The following is a 19323-nucleotide window of genomic DNA, read 5'->3' on the forward strand; positions in this document are numbered from 1 at the left end:
CACAGCTGCCCGCCTAGAAGAGCCACTCGCTCTGTAATGTTGTCACACAAGATAAGCACGCCGCCCGCCTGCTGGCCGGGCGAATCGAAGTTCTCTTCTGGTCAACTGTCCACTCAGTCAAGTGCAAAAAACACAGTAGAATCACGCAACGCACGCTGCTGGTGTGCTTCCTGCTCGCGAGGAAAGAAGAGCGACAAGGTTCAGATTTTACTGTTTGCAGCATGGGAGCAGATTACCCAAAAAATCCCTGGGCACAATGAAAAAAAAATATATCTCGGTAACGAAAACTATAGGGGGCTGTATTGGCGAGATCCAATGGTGAACAGCTGCCAAAAAGAAAAACCGCCTGGAAGTCTGAGGACCTTTAAGTACTGTACTCTACCTCCGAACCAGCAGCCTTCGCGCCAAGCAAGACCGTCCTTGTCCTTTTCCTTTCTCCATTCCGCCTCCTCCTTTGCTTTGTTCCAATAGAGTTTAAGGCAAAGTGGTTCGTATGCCTACTTTACCTACTTGAGGGAACGAACTTTGTTTCGTTTCCGTGTTTATGGATTGGATCGTTTCTGCCAACGAAATGAACGCGGAGCCCGTTCCGAATGCTTCTCCGATCTGGAAGTTCTCGCGAAGAGAATAAGATGCTGCTCCCCCTCCCTCTGTCTTTTATTTTCCGCCTTGCTAATCTTCCCCTATAACGCGGGCCAGGACGAAGAAACCTAAGAGAAAATGCTCTTCTCTTAGGTCCTTTTTGTCGTCCCTTGGCCTATTGGGAAAGCAGCCTTCGGGATTTGCCTGTCCTTTACAAGAACCCGGCTCGGCCCGAGAAAGCGCTGGCAACAACAGAAAGGAAGGGGGCCAAGTCGCTGCTGCGCCCGCCCCCCTCTTAGTCAATGGGACACAGCAGGTTCGGCATCTACTACAAAAGAAACAGAGAATCCACTTCAGATAACCACGCCTCTGCTAGGCAGCGTGTGGAATGGCCTCGTCGGACCTTTTTTTTTGGATATATAATCCAAGTCGAGAGTAGAGTTACGGGAACAGCCATCTGATGGAAAACTACTTCCACGTTCGGTTCAGAGAGCACTTTTTTCGTTGAAAATTCCTTTCCCTTTCGTGTGAATTCCCCAGCGGGGAATTAAAAACTTGTGGGGCCCTATCTATTCCATTTCTCGAGCCCCGAAGAAAACCCCCCTCCCCTTCGGACTCAATATCTCTTTTGCCTCTATATATGTGGGCACCTGATATCTATGAGGGTTCACCCACCCCGGTTACAACATTCCTTTCTATTGCGTCTAAAATCTCGATTTTTGCTAATATTTCACGTGTTTCTATTTATAGTTCTTATGGAGCTACATTGCAACAAATCTTCTTTTTCTGCAGCATTGCTTCTATGATCTTAGGAGCACTGGCCGCCATGGCCCATACGAAAGTAAAAAGACTTCTAGCTCATAGTTCAATTGGACATGTAGGTTATATTTGTACTGGTTTCTCATGTGGAACCATAGAAGGAATTTAATCACTACTAATTGGTATCTTTATTTATGCATCAATGACGATAGATGCATTCGCCATAGTTTCAGCATTACGGCAAACCCGTGTCAAATATATAGCTGATTTGGGCGCTCTAGCCAAAACGAATCCTATTTTGGCTAATACCTTCTCCATTACTATGTTCTCATACGCAGGAATACCCCCGTTAGCAGGCTTTTGTAGAAAATTCTATTTGTTTTTCGCCGCTTTGGGTTGTGGGGCTTACTTCCTAGCCCCAGTGGGAGTAGTGACTAGCGTTATAGGTCGTTGGGCGGCCGGAAGGTTGCCACGAGTAAGTCAGTTTGGGGGACCGAAGGCAGTTCTCCGTGCACCAGACACGTAGCTTACCGAATCAGTTGCGACACGGATGGGAATGCATGCTACGAAAGATAGGGCCGAGTCTGATACATCAACCGTCTACTCAATATCCTTGTACGATTCCACAATCACTACACGAGATGAACCTTGGTTTGGTGAATTGAAGTTGGCCTTAAGTGTAATAGGACTCCCAGTTACTGCGCGCGATTGTATACTGAGGTGCTCCCCGTCGGTTGTTGGAACGACGCGAGCCGGGCCGGGTCTCGATTCAAAAAGTTGAAGGGCCCGAAAGTCTAAATAGGGGGTAAGAAATTCCCCATCTCATTGGGGGCGGAAAACGAATCGACATCTCGAGGTTTATAACCTACCTTTTCTATTTTAGTTGGAAAAGAACGGCGAAGTCCATCCGAACCGTCCAATGAAGAATAAGAGGAGAGCAAAGCGCCAATTGTGCGCGAAGCGCATGCGGAACGGGCACGGAAAAAAAGAAGTGTGGAGGAGAAGCAGCCGAGCTCATTCCCTTCGCTTTCTGGGCCCAAAGCAGTCTTTCCTCGCCAAATCAAGGATTTGGGGCTTCTTGCTACTTAATAAAATAAATCCATTTTTTTTAGTAATATATATGAATAGAAAGATAGATCCATCTATCCTATCCGATTTCTATTTTGATTTCTAAAAAAGAATCGATTTCATTCAACGTTTGATTCAAAGAACTGTGCTTAGCCCCCCTGCTCATGAAACGGCTCCGCTGCAATGGATGGCAGAGGGTCCGTAGTACCCGAAGCACTGGAGTAATCCAGTAGCCGGGAAGGGGCCTACAAGTGCCTACTACTACACCACACTGCACTTGGCTCTACACATTTACAAAGCTACCCCCTGTCCAGTGCCTGGCAGAGCTAAGGGGGCTTCAATCCTTACTCTTTATCCCCATCTTCGCCCAGGCTAACGGGGCCTTACTTATTCATGGAGGAGATTGGAGCCTCGAAAAGCACTGTTGAGAGGAAGATCCTTGGCCCCTCTTCATTCACTACAGGGTTCCAAACCCAACATAGGTGACAACGAGCGAGGCAGAGATGGAAGAGATCAAACACGGGAATAAGAAGAAGAAATTCCTTTTTTATCATTTTGATAGAGGGGGATGGAGAAAGTGGACAAAACAGATTCGCATTTCTCATCGAACAAATACAGGAAAAGAATCATATTGAAAACTTGCCTAACCCACCTTCGTAGAGCCATGTATTGTAAGTGATCCGAACTTGCCCGGAGCGCGCCTCCCATAGAGGCAAGTGAAGTTGGTGAGCCGTATGATGGGCAACTATCTCCTGCGGTTCGGAGAGAACTCAGATGTTAGTTAGTATCCCCTTGCTTTCGGGGTGGACCCTTTCACTCTATTTTATTATATACGCTTAGCGAAAAGAATGTTTTTTGATACAACTAGGACATGGATTCTATATGAACCAATGGATCGTGACAAGTCGTTACTACTAGGAATGACTTCCTCTTTCATTACTTAATTCTTTCTATATCCCTCTCCTATGTTCTCAGTTACTCATCAAATGGCACTCAGTTCATATCTTTAAGTTCGATCATTGACAAGGTTCAAAGAAAGGGTCGGCTATTGATAAAGAATCGATTCCAAACCACAATGCTAGCAGATGAAAAAAACCTGCTTTTCTTTTCTCCAGCACTCCCGTACAGTAACGGGATATTAGGGTAGCCACAGGTAATAGGAACTAGTCTCTAGTAGTTGAATAAAAACCTGTTTGTTTCGTTGCCTACCCAACTAGTTTAGGTAATGTGATATCTATCATCACATCACAAAACACTAGTGAAAAAGGCACACTTTTTGAGTGCTTGAGCCTTAGTATCAAATAGGGTTCGTTCTCCTTCCCTCTTCTGCCGGTAAGCAATCTTCATGTTCTGAGTCTACATCCGCATCGAAAGTCTAAAGACCGTCTCTGGGCCTTCAAGCTCAATGGAATCTACGATCGGGCTAACTCGGTCTCCAATTCCTAGTTTTATGGATTCCGATTCTCGGCTTTATAAAGAATAGGAAGAGGATTTTGTTCAACGTCTTGCAGGAAAGACCTCTCAAACCCATCTTGGACCATATTCCCATTCTCCTAGCAAAAAGGGCAAGGGGCGTAGCGGATCAGTTTCATGTACCAAAAGCGTCTGCGCTTGCAAAGGCAGAGACCTAAGGGATTGTCATTCTATTCCCTTCGACATTGGCCATAAATTAGATTAGTGAAATTTCCCGCAGCAATAGCAGTATTGGATCAAAGAAGGTTTAGTCGGAATGTCTTGGCAAGAATGCCTTGTTCTGTAGCAAAATAATAGGCTGCCGATGGACCAGAATTGCGGAAAAAGACGGTGAGTTGCCTTACCGATGAATTTGATTGGGCAGTAATTGTGCAAGACAAGAAAACGAATGCAAGCTGTAGCTAGTAGCTATGAATCCTAGACTAGACATTCCGCATTGCCCTTCCTCAAAGACCTCCCACTCCTACTTCTAGCTGCCGTTCATGTTACCTCCTTTCTTCCATCTCGTTGGCAGGCAGGAGACTGCATTCAAGGGGTTTTTCTTTCTACAAAAGAAAGAGAGTTTGTTCCCCTTTGTTGACACGGAAGCAAATACCAATAGCCGGTCAGTCAGGTATTGATGTTGCCCAGCGGGCCTTTAGATTGATCTTTCTAGCTTTGCTTTTCCTATCCGGAGAAGGTCGTAAGGCTTCAAGGAAGCCAGTGCTTTACCCGACCGGTCGCTTTGCTCACTCCTTTTGGATCGCCTTCGCTCTGTCAATCAACTTCCTGCTCTCAGTCAGTCCAGGCCAAGGGTAAGACTAACAGTGCAAAGGGCAATCTCGTTCAGCTTTCCAGTATAGTTCTTCGCGGGTATGGTTCCACTCAGGGCATTCCTCGGATTCTACTGAGACTTGAATCGGGCTGCTCAAGCAGTTAAGTCAACTGAGGCGGTCTTAGGCATTCCAGAATAGATTTCACCTATCACTGACAAATATACACCAAACCTTTGAAGGATGAAGCTCAAGTTCGCCATTCCTATTATTTATAGGCTTTCAGTCTCCTCAGAAGTCCGCTCTTCTATCTTCGCAGAATTCACCTGGGTCTCTTACTCACCTTCGCGTCTAGGGTATGATGTCTTTATTTAGGATGATTCAATCAATTGGTCAATCGTCTCGTTATTCTCAATCAATTCTTCCAGGCCTCTCTACGGGATTGGAAGAAGGGGCTTTCACCCAAATGAGTTAGAGTTTGTTCCTCCGAACCGTGTCATTCTCGAAGTATGGCACAACACTCTGTCGAAAACACGAGGCGGGAGTGCATCGAAGCATGAATTGACCTAGCGACGTGAACCTTGGGGAAGGAAGAGGAGGAACTCTCGGGGCCAATTGTTGTTGGATCTGGCAAGATCAAGTGCACTTCGCCTTCACTCTTCTTTACTTCTCCTATCCACTATGGCTGAAGTCAAACTAGACTTTGAGTTCCTCTTTTAATAACATAAAAAAAAAGCATTCCATAGTCGTAGGTACCGACACCGGTTTAGTTACCATAGCCCTAGTCTTTTAGCGGACTCAAGGTGACTTCTAACCAGGAGTTCCTCAGAGCACACAATAAAGAGTGCCTCAAGCGGCCCGATTATGGTACTTCTAGTAGAAGTAGTAGTAGAAACAAACTTCAAAGTCTTTTACAAAATAAAGCGTGCTTGAAGGGCCCCGCCTCGCGGAAGAATATTCAACTTCAAGCGCTTTCGCTCTGGAAACCTCTTTTTGCCGGGCTCGGCTAGTTGCCTTTAAAGATTTCTTCGGCAATGGCTCCCAATCGGGGGTACACCGCCAAGCTGCTAAGATCACAGGACCGAGTAATGGGAATGGGGGACGCGATGCGAGAAAGCTATGAATTGTCCCTTTTTACATTACAGCTTGGGTTCCCGTGCGTTCACCCGAATCAGACGCACGAAATGATTTCCGAAGCCTTCAGGCAACCTGACGTCTTAGATCCTCTCAAGCTCCAGCCCGCGAATCGAACAGTAGCTTTGGCAGTAATGGTTGGCGTTGTACTGCTACAATCTCCTCTCTACCTACCAGCGACCTCAAAAATCCAATCTACAGTGGCCCAACCCAGAATTGAGTTTATAACCACTGTTCAACATCACCTTAGCAACCATCATGCTATTGGCGGAAATCTTGGGTCTTGCTGGGACTGATCCTTCTGCGACATAATTTGCTTGAACAAGCTCGAATTCGCTCTCTCTTTTCTGGATTTTGAATTGCTTCCTTATATTACGAAAAAACCGATTATTAGGTGCGCTCTCTCTTACTAGCTCACTGCTTTAGCGCATTTCCCTCTCTTCGCGCTATTGCTTACTTCACCATAGGGCGGTAGTAAGAAGCTTGATAACCATGTGTTACAGGCCGCGGAAATGAGATAATGGTGATTGCTGAAACTCGGACTTCGGAAGCTCCGTTTGCACGATCATTGCATTTGTATTCATCCGGGAAGGAAAGAAGAGCTGGTGGTATTTGGCTTTTCTGGACTAAACAGGTAAAGATTTCTGAACCCCTTTTAATATCTAAGCAAGCCATTCATGTTCTTCTTTCTGAACCAAATCAAGGTCAATGGCAACTCTTTGGGGTTTATGCAAGTCCCCAATATCTCCGACATCAATTTTTTTTGGGAAGAGTCAAAAAAGATTTCAGGTGGATGGAGGTAGATGGCGGTCGGCGTCAATTACTACTTAATCTGAAAAGTGCGGAGGTTCGCTCCCTCGCTTGCTTCAAAAAAGAAAAAGGAGACTATGGCCCAATGCAACTTCTTTTACCTCGGCTTCTCTGGTTCAAACTTAACTTAGTCCATTTTTTTATTGTAGGACTATTCCAAACAATGGGAGGCAACATTCTACTATGCCTACGCTTCACTTCAGCCAGAAATTCCTCATCATCCTCATTCTCACATTTAATAGAAAGCGTTGTATTCTTAGCTGCTTTGATACGCCAGAGTAAGCGCCACATTTCGGACTGGTGTATCTAGCCGGTCCAACAAAGTGGACACACGAACTAGCGATAAGGAATTATCCACAGAGTTGAACAAGATAGCAAGGGTATGGACCATGATAGCCTCTAGAGTATAGCTATCTAACTCATTAATCAACATCTTCTCATACTCAGTTAGAAAACATTTATTCTTTAAATGTTCCTTAGTTGTTATTTTATCTGGAGCACATAATAGTTTCTTTCATAATATCAGAACAGCTTTTAAAAAGATTATTTGTGTCCATTGTAAATGCAACAATATATCATCCGTTTTAGCCATACCCGCATACTGGTCCAATAATAGTTGAACCTTGGTATGCAATGGTATTACAGCAGTTATCCTTTATCATATGCTTAGATTTCAAACACACGCATAGGTAGATGTCTTATGGAAAACCTATTCAAAAGACCCCTATAAGTGAATAAGTATAGTGCCTATCATTTAGTTCATAAGTATGTATCCTATAATTTCAGTATGATTTTGATAGGGGACCTTTAAAAATTACATGAAATAATAGGCACTATAATACCACTTATTAACTTATAGGGTTCTTTTTAGGTTTTATATTCGAAGATATGTCTTTTCACGTTCAGGAAAAGGTTTAGCTCTTCTTTCTTTATGAGAGAGAGCGGCTTTCATGTCCTTCAATGCCTTAAGTCCTTATCGAGCTCGAGTTAAAGGCCATTGGGGTTTAAAAAGCGCAAACGCTGGGAATCAATATCCTCATTGATGCATCCTCGGCTATGAAGTCAATTTACCAGATGCCAAAGATGACCTAGCAGCGCCCACAGGTGCCTGGGCCGGTCCACTGCTGATTAAGAGCTTCTCGCGAAGAAAATTCTGATGAGCTTTCGTTCAGTTATGCGATTTAGCAACAACAATATTTTGTTCGAATTGGGGGACGTATGGTCCGGTCCCTCTTAGCTATTACTAAATGAGGCAACCAAAGAGGTGAAAACGCATTACTTGAAGTAGATTCTGCCCGAAAATGGGAAGATTTAGTCTTGCTCAGATTCACATCTTTTTTTTATCATAATGCCCGGAATAGACATCTAGTTTTGGGACGGAGACACGTGTCCTTAACACGTCCATTTCGGTGAGACTATTTCACTCCTACTTCCTTCCGATCCACTAGTGGAATGGTACCCGGAAACACTAGCAATCAAGTACGGAATTGAGAAAGGATAGTCATCGGTTACACCTTTTTGAAAGAAAAAAAAGCGATTTACAGGAAGAACCATGTTCTCTCATTGAATCATCAGGTTTGAGGCTTCTCTTTAATCAAAGACCCCTTGGCTTTCGGGTTGACGTGTGCCCTCTCATCCTAAGTATGGTGCCACTACATCCACTATAAAAGGCTAATCGTCGGATTTGCTCTTGCTTGTTTGATTCTTTCAATACATTGTATTTTGCTAAACACACGCGATTTGGACAATCGAATTCCATTCGTGGTTCTGAATAGAACGACCGCACTCCACGAATAAACAGTTCGGATGAAATAGCTTAAAAAAGCTAAAGAGTAATTGCTTCTTTTACTTACCACACATTCTTTCTAGAAGAAAGTCCCACTCATGGTTATGAGCGGAATATTAGGGGGATACATCCCAATAACTAAAAAAAATAGGATAAGCGGATACCGTTAAAGGACGACTGGAAAAGGGGCTTCACCCAAAAACCTTCTTCAAAGCCCTTGGCAGTTCTTGCAAATGAGTTAGGGACCAAGGTCTATAGACTGGCGCCTTTTATTTGCAATAGCCGTCCATACTATATGGGCTTTACGAAATAAGGCGGAACATGAGCCCAGTTGGACCAGGCCGTCCAAGCCCACTTTGGAAATCATGAGAAGGGCGAACGAAGCCCATAACGCCAATCAGAAGCAAATATCTAACCACAGCAAAGAAAAAGTCCTGGTCCATTGGACTCTCCAACATGATGATTGGGTAAAAATCCATCTTGATGGATCTGTTAGTGGCAACCCTAGTCCAGCTGGAGCCGGTTGTTAAGGAATTGAATTAACATAAGGAAATCCAATATCAATAATAGACTCAGCTTCACCTTCTAAAAAAAAAGAAATGACTCTTTCAAGCAATAGCTAAGTGGAAATATATCGTTTTTATAATCCAGTTACATTGCTCTAGCATGGGTTCCCTAGCAGGGGGTAAGCAAGTCTATCTGGGTGTTCCTTCCGGGGAAGAGCTTGAAGAGGGGTCATTTCCTACTCTTTTCTATTTGTTCGGGTTGAGAACGAACTGGTTCTGAAATGACTACGGTGATAAGAGAAACTGAATACCGGTATGCTCTGGAGCCCGTTACCACTACCCTAAAGGTACACTAGAGAAATGTTGCACTAAGGGCACAGAGAGGTTGTTTTCAAGACAAGACTTGGAGTTATGGTTAACTTGCTTGGTGGGCGTTGGACGAGCGCCCTGCGATAGCTTGTCTGTAGGGGGGTGACTCCCTACATTCGGGAAATACCTGTGAAGCAAGCATTTTTCCCATACCAGAGGGGTTTAGATAAGGCGGCTATGTTATTGAGGGTAACCCGTGAAACGGTGTTAAATTAGGCCTGCATGCCTCTAGTATGGTCACCAACCCCGGGGGGATTCTCAACCGATCTTCCCCCATGCTCTGAAGCGAGGCTGGCTCCATACCCATGATTTAAGGCGGGCGGGGAAGAAAGAATTTCTCTTGAACCAAAACTCAAGATGATCCGATCCGTGCTTCGCCCCAAGCAAGGCACTAGGATAAATTCTCTCTCTAAAACCGATCTGATCCACAGGTCGTTCTGCCAACCCATAGATAGGAGAAGAGATCTCTGTAGTGTGCAGTCCCTAGCCTTATGGGGTGGTGAAGCAAGCAGCCCTCGTGTTGATAGGAATATCTATTAAAAAGACGTGTCATTCAACTGTGCTTGAAAGAGAGAGGATATGATAGTTGGTAAGCCCCAATTCCACTGAAAGATTCAATTCAGTCAGCTTGGCTTTTTCTCTAGTTTGCCTTTTTGTCTACCTTCTTTAGTCAATGTCGCATTTCGAGTACTTGGTTAGATCTCCTAATGTAATGAATGAGAAGATGCGGTGAATCAATCAGTATTAGCTAAGGAATTAGAATTCTGGGGAAGGTTTAGAATCCTCTAGAGAAGATAAAATGGCTAGTGCTATCGAATTCGAAGCTGTTAGCATGTTAGCGCACTTTCCTGTGTGACTGGGACTTCATGCTTAGCATGTCAGATGCTTCCTAATTATAGGATAGGACAAGTTTTCTACATAAGCCAATGCTAGTAAGAATTTCACAAGAATCCGATTTTCGGCATCAAAGAGCACGTGGGACAGGTGAAGGAACGAAAAAAGCTAGAGTCGAAACTAGGGCTTGTGCAATTGAATCAGAAAAGGCTGCACAGGTAAGAATGGAAGGAGACAGCCAAAGCAGGGATTGATTGCCCAATTCCAAAACCACTAGGCAGGGACCTTTCCCTAAGCCATTTTCAGTATACAGACAGGGAAAAGGACTAAAAGCATTCTTCACAAGATGAGAGCAAGTATTATAGGTTATTGCATCAACAGGAAATTTAGTAAGAATGGTACTAATAACAGCACTTACGTCTTTCTATCAAAGAGCGGATACGCATTCAGTTAGCTTTCTTACAGCTAATAAGCTCACAGCGGATACGACAAGACCGATTATTCACTCAGCAACAAGAGCGCATTCAATAGAAGCATTCGATGCTTCTTCCCTATTCTATTTGTAAACAACCGAGTCGAGGGCTGACAGTCTTCTTTTTTTTATTTTTTAAGCCTTAGCCTTTTCAAAAGCAGAGGATTCTTGTCCATCTAAAGCAGCAAAGCATAAAGGTAAGTCATCGATTTCTTAACCGTATATTATGGGTATATAATATCTAAGTCAAAGTCAATTGTAGCATAAACAGCATTTAGCTATCTAAAACCAACGGTTCACTTCGCTATATTCACCTTTCTTACTGTTGGTGGTATAGTTGATCACGGTTGATTATAATACTCGGGAATCTCTCTCTCCGCGAAGAGTTTTTCTATCTTTCATATGGACTGACTAAGTGCTTGAATTCTAATCAGTTTCTGCTTCTTTTTTTCCTCTACGGCTGAGGGGGAAGTGGGAACTCCCTGAGACTCCTCTCCCTCTCTATTATTCACTTTCTTTTTGAATTTAAGTCAGGGTTCTGAGACCAGATTTTTTTTAGAGCCCTCTGGCTTTGCTTTCCTTATTCAAGAAATTAAAGTCGTAATGTTCCGGTTTCTTTATCGGACTCAGAAGTCTTCTCCGAAGGCTAAATTTGGTTAGCTAGATAAGAGTAATCTGTGCTTACTCGGCCTGCTTAGTGACAGAGCCACCTTCTTTGACCGAGGCCTATCTATTAGTGTAGGGAGTGGGCTTGGAAGTCCAATTTCCAGGTTTCTTTCTTTGATTCTCGATCAACGTCTTCTTCTGCAGCAAACAATCTTTCTTCATCCATCCTTGCTAATGTGAGCTAGCGGCGGTTATCCCGCAAAAGAGCTCCATCTCTTATGTAGCATCAACAGGGGTAAGTCTGATAAGAGCAGATAAGGCGAAAAGAGCTACTTCTCTTGCCTTGATGAAGTAAGGCATTCTCGAAGAGTCACTTTCACATCTTGTATAATTCTTCCCTTCCTGAATTCAATGCTTGACATATTCATGCGTTCAAGGCTTGACACGTCCATTAAAACGAATCGGTGAATTGACTAAGTCTAACTTCATACTCTTATTATACTTCTATCAGCTCTAGGACGAGGGACTTTCTAAGCCAAAAGGTGAATAGAGTGAGTAAGACAGTGAAAGCTCTCTTCTAGGCGCTTAAGCTATTAGACAGCAGAGGCGTCGGAGATTTCCGGTGAAATAATGAGAGGCCTTTGCCCATGATACCTCGCTCCTGCCTTTTTGCTTCAGAAATGATGATTCCTGGCGCGAATTGATGGATTTTTTTCACAGGAAAAAGGTTCGAAATCGAGTTCCAAAGAAAGCAGAATTTCTTATTAATAGCTGGAATCAGACTTTGATGATAGCTTCAAGTGAAGGGCATTCACTTTCCATTGAAGAGGCAAGCTTGGCTTGCAGTTCGAAGTTGCGATCCTGATTTAGCTGGACTCGTACCTGTCTCTTCCTTATCTGTCTGATGGGAGGTGGGTTCCTCATTGAAGTCAACGGTTTCTGCTTAACCGGTCAGCTCGCGCGGGTTTTTCCCATCAACTAAAAAGACAGCTACTGGTACTGGAACACTTGCTTGCTAGCGACTGGCTGACTTCTATCTAACAACCATAAACCGGAATTCCTTACTTGAACTAACGGAGTCAAATCATTTAATGGAAAAGAATGGATTTAGCAATAGACTGAATTTCAGCATACTCTGCTTTAGCTGCATTCTTCTTCTTTCCGTCTCATACCTCTTTCTTCGGCGCATCAGCATCTGTTGGAAACTCAGATGTAGAATATTCATATGGAATAGAATGAATTACCTGTTGTCCGGTGCCAGTTCAATTCCTTATTTATTGCTACCTCTAATCCAACAAGATAGACTGAGATCTGGACATAACCTACGCGATGCTCGTGTGAGGGCAAAAGCAATTTCTTTCTTTTTTTATTCTGTTTTCACATTCAATAAATTGAGTATGAACTTAAGTTCCATATGCTCATCGGTCTTACACAACAAGCCAAAAAGGCAGGTTCATCAACCCTGCGAGGGTAAGTTGTTCGCTTCTAGAGCGCTCAGCCCTGTGTCAGAAAGAGAGTGAGGAATTTAGTTTGAGCCCCCATAGTTACCGGGGAATTCTATAGCGAAAGAAAAAACCTAGTTAGGTACGAAAGAGCTGACAAAAGAGCTATTAGCTATTAGACCTAGGAGTTGGGAGGGCTTTTTCGGGTATCACGTCGAACGGGCAATTGGATTAGGCCAGGAAGAGAGGGTCTTCTTTACCTTCAACAACATCAGCTTGCAGAAGACCTAGAAACCCTCCTCAACCACTTTGTGAACCTTTCTCGCTAGAGTAACGAGTGGGATAAGATGTGCTTTTAGGAAAGCGAAACAACTCGCTTGGCGAGGGGGGAAGGTAAGAGCTAGCTGCCATCTTGGTTCAGTCCGAAAGCACAGAAGAGACTCATTCCTTTGGTACCCATCTACGCCTGTGTGACCTTCTGTTTTCTTTCAGTCGTGGTCGGGGCTTAGCCCTCAATCCCTATCTCAAGGGCATGATCTAGGGCCCCCTTTCTACTGTTCCAGTGTGGTTCACATAGCTGGGGAAATTGAAGCTCCCCGGACTCTATCCTTATTATCTAAACTCAATGGGCTCTTATTGCATTGGCAATTTGATGTTTGCAAAATGATGGAGCCAGGCTATATCCAATCACTCCAACGTGAATTGGACCAAACTCTTGCGGAATCACTCCCGGCTAAGCTAGACTCGATGCTTAGTAGAGAGAGAGCGAAGTTTTCTACCCGCAGCGGGTAAAGTTCGACTAGGTCTTAGTTGAGCACAATGATCGATTTTAGGCACTTGCGGTCTATTTCGCTTTTATAGTTCTCAGTCTAGCACTGGCGGAATCCGTTTCGCAAAACGCTTTAGTTTAAAACTCATTTCATTCTAAAACGAATGAACGGAAGATGGTCAAGGTGGATGAAGGCATATTAGCTCAGCTGGGGGGGAAGCACCTAATGGAAAGAGTATTCCCATTTGCTAGCAGGAAGTACACTCATGGGGATTCTACATTTAATGAGATAGATCAAGCAGCAGCTAGGAAGTCACTTGTTGGCTTACATTCCGTTGGTATTCGGTCGCTGTCACAGTCAAAAAACATTTTGAATTCTCTCTTTGGCATTAAAACAAACACTTTGAAGACTATCTTTTCTCTTGTATTCCCTTTGACATGGTTGAGACATAAAATGCCTCTAATATACAACAAGGTGTATTAATACATAGCATGAATCAAATGGAAGGGAATAACACTTTAAAACCATTGAAACACAATACATATATTATCATATGAGCACAAAGAAATGAATTCCAATTACAACACTTGGAACCTTGTATCTACTCTCTTGGTACACAACCTACAACAATAAACCATGAATAGAACCATCAACAACCCAATAATCCAACAACCATACCATAGAATCCATAAAACCAACACAATCACAATCTTCATAATTTCCCCCAACATCAAAATCCAATAATAATTAAACCATAAGCTTACCTTAGTTCCTTGAACCCAAAATGACCTTGATCTCATTTCAAAATTCCAACAAGAAGCTTGAATCAAAGGATCAATTGAAGGAAATAAGAACCCTAGCTCTTCATTGGAGTGAAGAATCGAGAAGTGAGGAGAGAAATGAGGGAAAAGTGAACCAACTCTTCTATTATATCACTTAAATCTCGAAAACACGTTTTTACTGTTCATAGACCGCGGGTGCGCTACATTTTGGAGTGTGTGTGCACTCTGGTCACCGCGGGTGCACTGAACAATAGAGTGCGGGTGCACTCTGGTTACTCTGCGCACAGCTTCTCCAAAGATCGCCTCCGAAACGCCTCTTCCCTTCATAATTTACAAAAATGGTAAACTACAAAGTTGTAGCTCTATGTCGTTTCTTGAATCTCTCCAAATATCAGATCATTTGGAGGTCTGAGTAAAAAGTTATGCTAAACCTCTCAATATGTGTCACTGGAGGAACGTCGAAACACACGACACACTTCGGGGCACTTTTGGCTTACCTTCCACAATGATTTGAACAAAACTCAAAACATGAATTTAATCGCAACAACACTACAGTATCACCACACATCATCTATAACCACAATACTATAAATCATAAATCTTAACTCTTAACATCAAAACTATACTTAAACTTAACCAAGGAATCAATAAACATACGAAATCTTAAACCGTACCGATCACCAAGCTTGGATATTACACTCATACTTGCTACCGTTGTGGCACTGCAGGCCATATTACCAAGGACTGCCCAAGAGGATCGAGCAAGGAGAAGGTGCAGGGTCGCATCTTTACCATGACAAAAGAAGGTATAAACCATGATTCTTCTGTGATCTCTAGCACTATTTTAATTTCAGGCAGAGTAGCTATGACATTGATTGATACAGGTGCTACTCATTCTTTTATGTCTGAACTATTTTTGAGATCTTTGGGTATAGTTCCTTCTGTGATTCCCCTCCAGTTTAATGTTGTTTTGCCTTCGGGAGATGTGTTGTGCCCAACATCTATTGTGTATGCGTGCTCTGTGCAAATTGATGGGCGAGTTGTTTATGCCGACTTGATTGTAATTCCGATGGTTGCGTTTGATATTATACTTGGCATGGATTGGCTATCAACCTATCGTGCAGTGATTGATTGCGTTGCTAAGACGGTGAAATTTGCAGATGATGGAAATAAGGAAGGTATGCTCGCCAGTGCAGGTACTTCGCTGGTCCTTTCTTTTATTTCGTGTGTTGAGGCTAAGTAGTTGTTGTTTAGAGGTTGTGATGGGTTTTTGGCTTCGATTGTTGATATGGATAGAATTGTGAAGTTGAATCTTGATGATATTGATGTTGTGAGAGAGTTCTCTGATGTATTTGAGGATGATGTGCCGGGTTTACCGCCGGACAGAGATGTAGAGTTTGTGATTGATTTAGTCCCAGGTACGGTTCCTATTTCTAAGGCTCCGTACAGAATGGCCCCTTCAGAGATGAAAGAGTTGAAGACGCAATTGCAGGATCTATCGGATAAAGGTTTTATTCGGCCGAGTTCGTCGCCTTGGGGAGCTCCGGTTCTTTTCGTCAAGAAGAAAGATGGGTCGTTGCGGCTGTGTATTGATTATAGAGAGATCAACAAAGTGACGATTAAGAATAAGTATCCGTTGCCAGGGATAGATGACCTTTTTGACCAACTGCAAGAGGCTACAGTGTTCTCGAAGATTGATTTGCGATCTGGTTATTATTAGTTGAAGGTTAGGGAGTCTGATATCCCTAAGACGACGTTCCGGACCAGGTACGGTCACTATGAATTTCTTTTGATGTCTTTTGGTCTGACCAATGCTCCTTCAGTATTCATGGATCTTATGAACCGTGTGTTCAAGCCGTATTTGGATAGCTTTGTCATTGTTTTTATCGATGACATTTTGATTTACTCCAAGACCAGAGAGATTCATTCAGAGCACGTCAGAGTTGTTCTTCAGTTGCTGAGAGAGAAGAGGTTGTATGCTAAGTTGAAGAAATGTGAGTTCTGGTTGGAGCAGATTTCTTTCTTAGGCCATGTTGTCTCGAATGATGGGTTAGCTGTTGATCCAGCGAAAATAGAGGCGATACAGAAGTGGCCTATTCCTACCACTGTACAAGAGGTACGCAGTTTTCTTGGTTTGGCGGGTTATTACCGTCGTTTTATTTCAGACTTTTCCAAGATTGCCCTGCCGTTAACTAATCTGACGAGGAAGACTGTGAAGTTTGAGTGGTCCAATGAATGCCAAAGAGGATTCCAGGAGTTGAAAGATAAGTTGACGACAGCTCCAGTACTTGCTTTGCCCAGTGGTTCAGAGGACTTTGTTGTTTTTACCGATGCGTCGAAGAAGGGCCTCGGTGCAGTGTTGATGCAACGAGGTAAAGTTATAGCCTATGCTTCTCGCCAGTTGAAGGATTACGAGAAGAATTATCCTACGCATGATTTGGAGCTGGCAGCTGTGGTTTTCGCCCTGAAAATCTGGAGACATTATTTGTATGGCGAAAAGTGTGAAATTTTCACAGACCACAAGAGTTTAAAGTATTTGTTTTCACAGAAAGAACTTAATATGCGACAGAGACGGTGGTTAGAGCTTGTCAAAGACTATGATGTGACTATTAGTTACCACCCAGGGAAGGCGAATGTTGTAGCGGATGCATTGAGCCGTAAGTCGAGTTCTTCTTTAAGTTCTATGATTCAGCAGCCGTTGTTGTTAGATTTGCAGCGAGAGGAGATAGCTTTGGTGGTTCCTGGAACCATTGCTCGTTTTTCAGCGTTGGTTATTCGGGCTACATTGACGGACAGGATCCGTAGAGAGCAGGCTATTGATGTTCAGTTGTTAGAGTTGAGAGCTAGAGCAGAGGAGAGAGGTAATTCAGAGTTCGCGACGAATAGAGATGGTTTGGTGACGTTTAGAGGCCGTATTTGCATTCCTGCTGGTGATGATATTCGGCGAGACGTCTTGACAGAGGCACATACAGCGCCATACTCGATACATCCAGGCAGCACTAAGATGTATCAGGATCTTCGTAGACTCTATTGGTGGCCAGGTATGAAGAAAGATATTGCCATGTTTATTTCTCAGTGCCTAACTTGTCAGCAGGTGAAGATCGAGCACCAGAGACCTGCTGGGACATTGTTATCATTGCCGATTCCTCAATGGAAATGGGAGCACATTACGATGGATTTCGTGACTGGTCTTCCCAGAACGCAGAAAGGTTTTAACTCTATTTGGGTTATTGTTGATCGATTGACCAAGTCAGCGCATTTTCTTCCAGTCAAGACGACATATTCCATGAACCAGTATGCCGAAGAGTACATAGCAGAGATTGTTAGACTTCATGGTGTTCCTGTGTCGATCGTGTCTGATCGTGATCCTAGATTTACTTCAGAGTTTTGGAAGAGTTTGCACAGAGCTATGGGTACACGGTTAGCATTTAGTACAGCATATCACCCCCAGAGCGATGGTCAATCAGAGAGAGTTATTCAGATTTTAGAGGATATGCTCAGAGCTTGTACTATCGATTATCCTGGTAGCTGGAATTCTAAATTGCCTCTTGTTGAGTTCACGTATAATAATAGCTACCAAGCGACAATTGGCATGGCACCGTATGAAGCACTTTATGGTAGGAAGTGTAGATCTCCCTTGTATTGGGATGAGATTGGTGAGAGGAAGATGCTGGGTCCAGAGTTAGTCCAACAGACTGCTGATGTTGTTGCTGTTATCCGAGAGAGAATGAAGACAGCGCAGTCGAGACAGAAGAGTTATGCCGATGTGCGTCGTAGGCCATTGCAGTTTGAGGTTGGCGATCATGTGTTCTTGAAGATAGCACCTCTTAAGGGTGTGATGCGGTTTGGCAAGAAGGGAAAGTTGAGTCCGAGATTTATTGGCCCATTTGAGATCTTGGATAGAGTTGGTGATCGAGCCTACAGGTTAGCCCTACCGCCAGATCTTGACAGAGTTCATAATGTTTTTCACGTCTCTATGCTCAGGAAATATATTGCGAATCCTTCCCATGTTCTTCGCCACGAGCCATTGGATTTGACGCCGAATTTGACTTATCAAGAGATTCCGGTCTAGATTTTGGATCGCAAAGTTAAAGTATTGAGAAACAAAGAGATCGGCATTGTTAAAGTCCTTTGGAGGAATCATTTGATTGAAGAAGCCACGTGGGAACCAGAGGATGAGATGAAAGAGAAGTATCCCGAGTTGTTTGCGCAGTGACGTCAATTTCGGGGACGAAATTCCTCTAAGGAGGGGAGATTGTAATATCCAAGCCTGGTGAGCGGTACGGTTTAAGATTTCGTATGTTTATGGATTATTTGGTTAAGATTAAGTTTGATTTAGATGTTAAGAGTTGTGATTATGGGTCATAGTATTGTTGGTTATTATTGTTTTGTGGTATTGTTGATATTAGTTGATGGGTAGTTGTGTTGTATCAGCGTTGCGATTCGATTTTTGTTGCATAGAGTTGTTTTGGCCGAAGTCACACCGCACCAGCGGTGGAATAGGTACCGCACCCGCGGTGGAATAGGTACCGCACCCGCGGTCGTCGATTTCAGAAATTTGGTTGAGGTGCCGAAGGCATACCACACCCGCGGTGCAAGAGAGAGCGCACCCACGGTCTGTGAATAGTAAAGTCGTGTTTTTGGATTTAAGTGCTTAAATACATGAGTTGGTTCACTTTTCCCTCATTTCTCTCCTCACTTCTCGATTCTTCACTCCAAGGAAGAGCTAGGGTTCTTATTTCCTTCAATTGTTCCTTTGATTCAAGCTTCTTGTTGGAATTTTGAAGTGAGATCAAGTTCATTTTGGGTTCAAGGAACTAAGGTAAGCTTATGGTTTAATTATTGTTGGATTTTGATGTTGGGGGAAATTATGAAGATTGTGATTGTGTTGGTTTTATGGATTCTATGGTATGGTTGTTGGATTATTGGGTTGTTGATGGTTCTATTCATTGTTTATTGTTGTAGGTTGTGTACCAAAAGAGTAGATTCAAGGTTCAAAGTGTTGTAAGTGGAATTTCATTTCTTGTGCTCACATGATAATATATGTATTGTGTTTCAATGGTTTTAAAGTGTTATTCCCTTCCATTTGATTCATGCTATGTATTAATACACCTTGTTGTATATTAGAGGCATTTTATGTCTCAACCATGTCAAAGGGAATACAAGAGAAAAGATAGT

The sequence above is a fragment of the Primulina huaijiensis genome, chromosome 11, assembly GCF_012295235.1.
Source record: "Primulina huaijiensis isolate GDHJ02 chromosome 11, ASM1229523v2, whole genome shotgun sequence".
Classification (NCBI taxonomy): domain Eukaryota; kingdom Viridiplantae; phylum Streptophyta; class Magnoliopsida; order Lamiales; family Gesneriaceae; genus Primulina; species Primulina huaijiensis.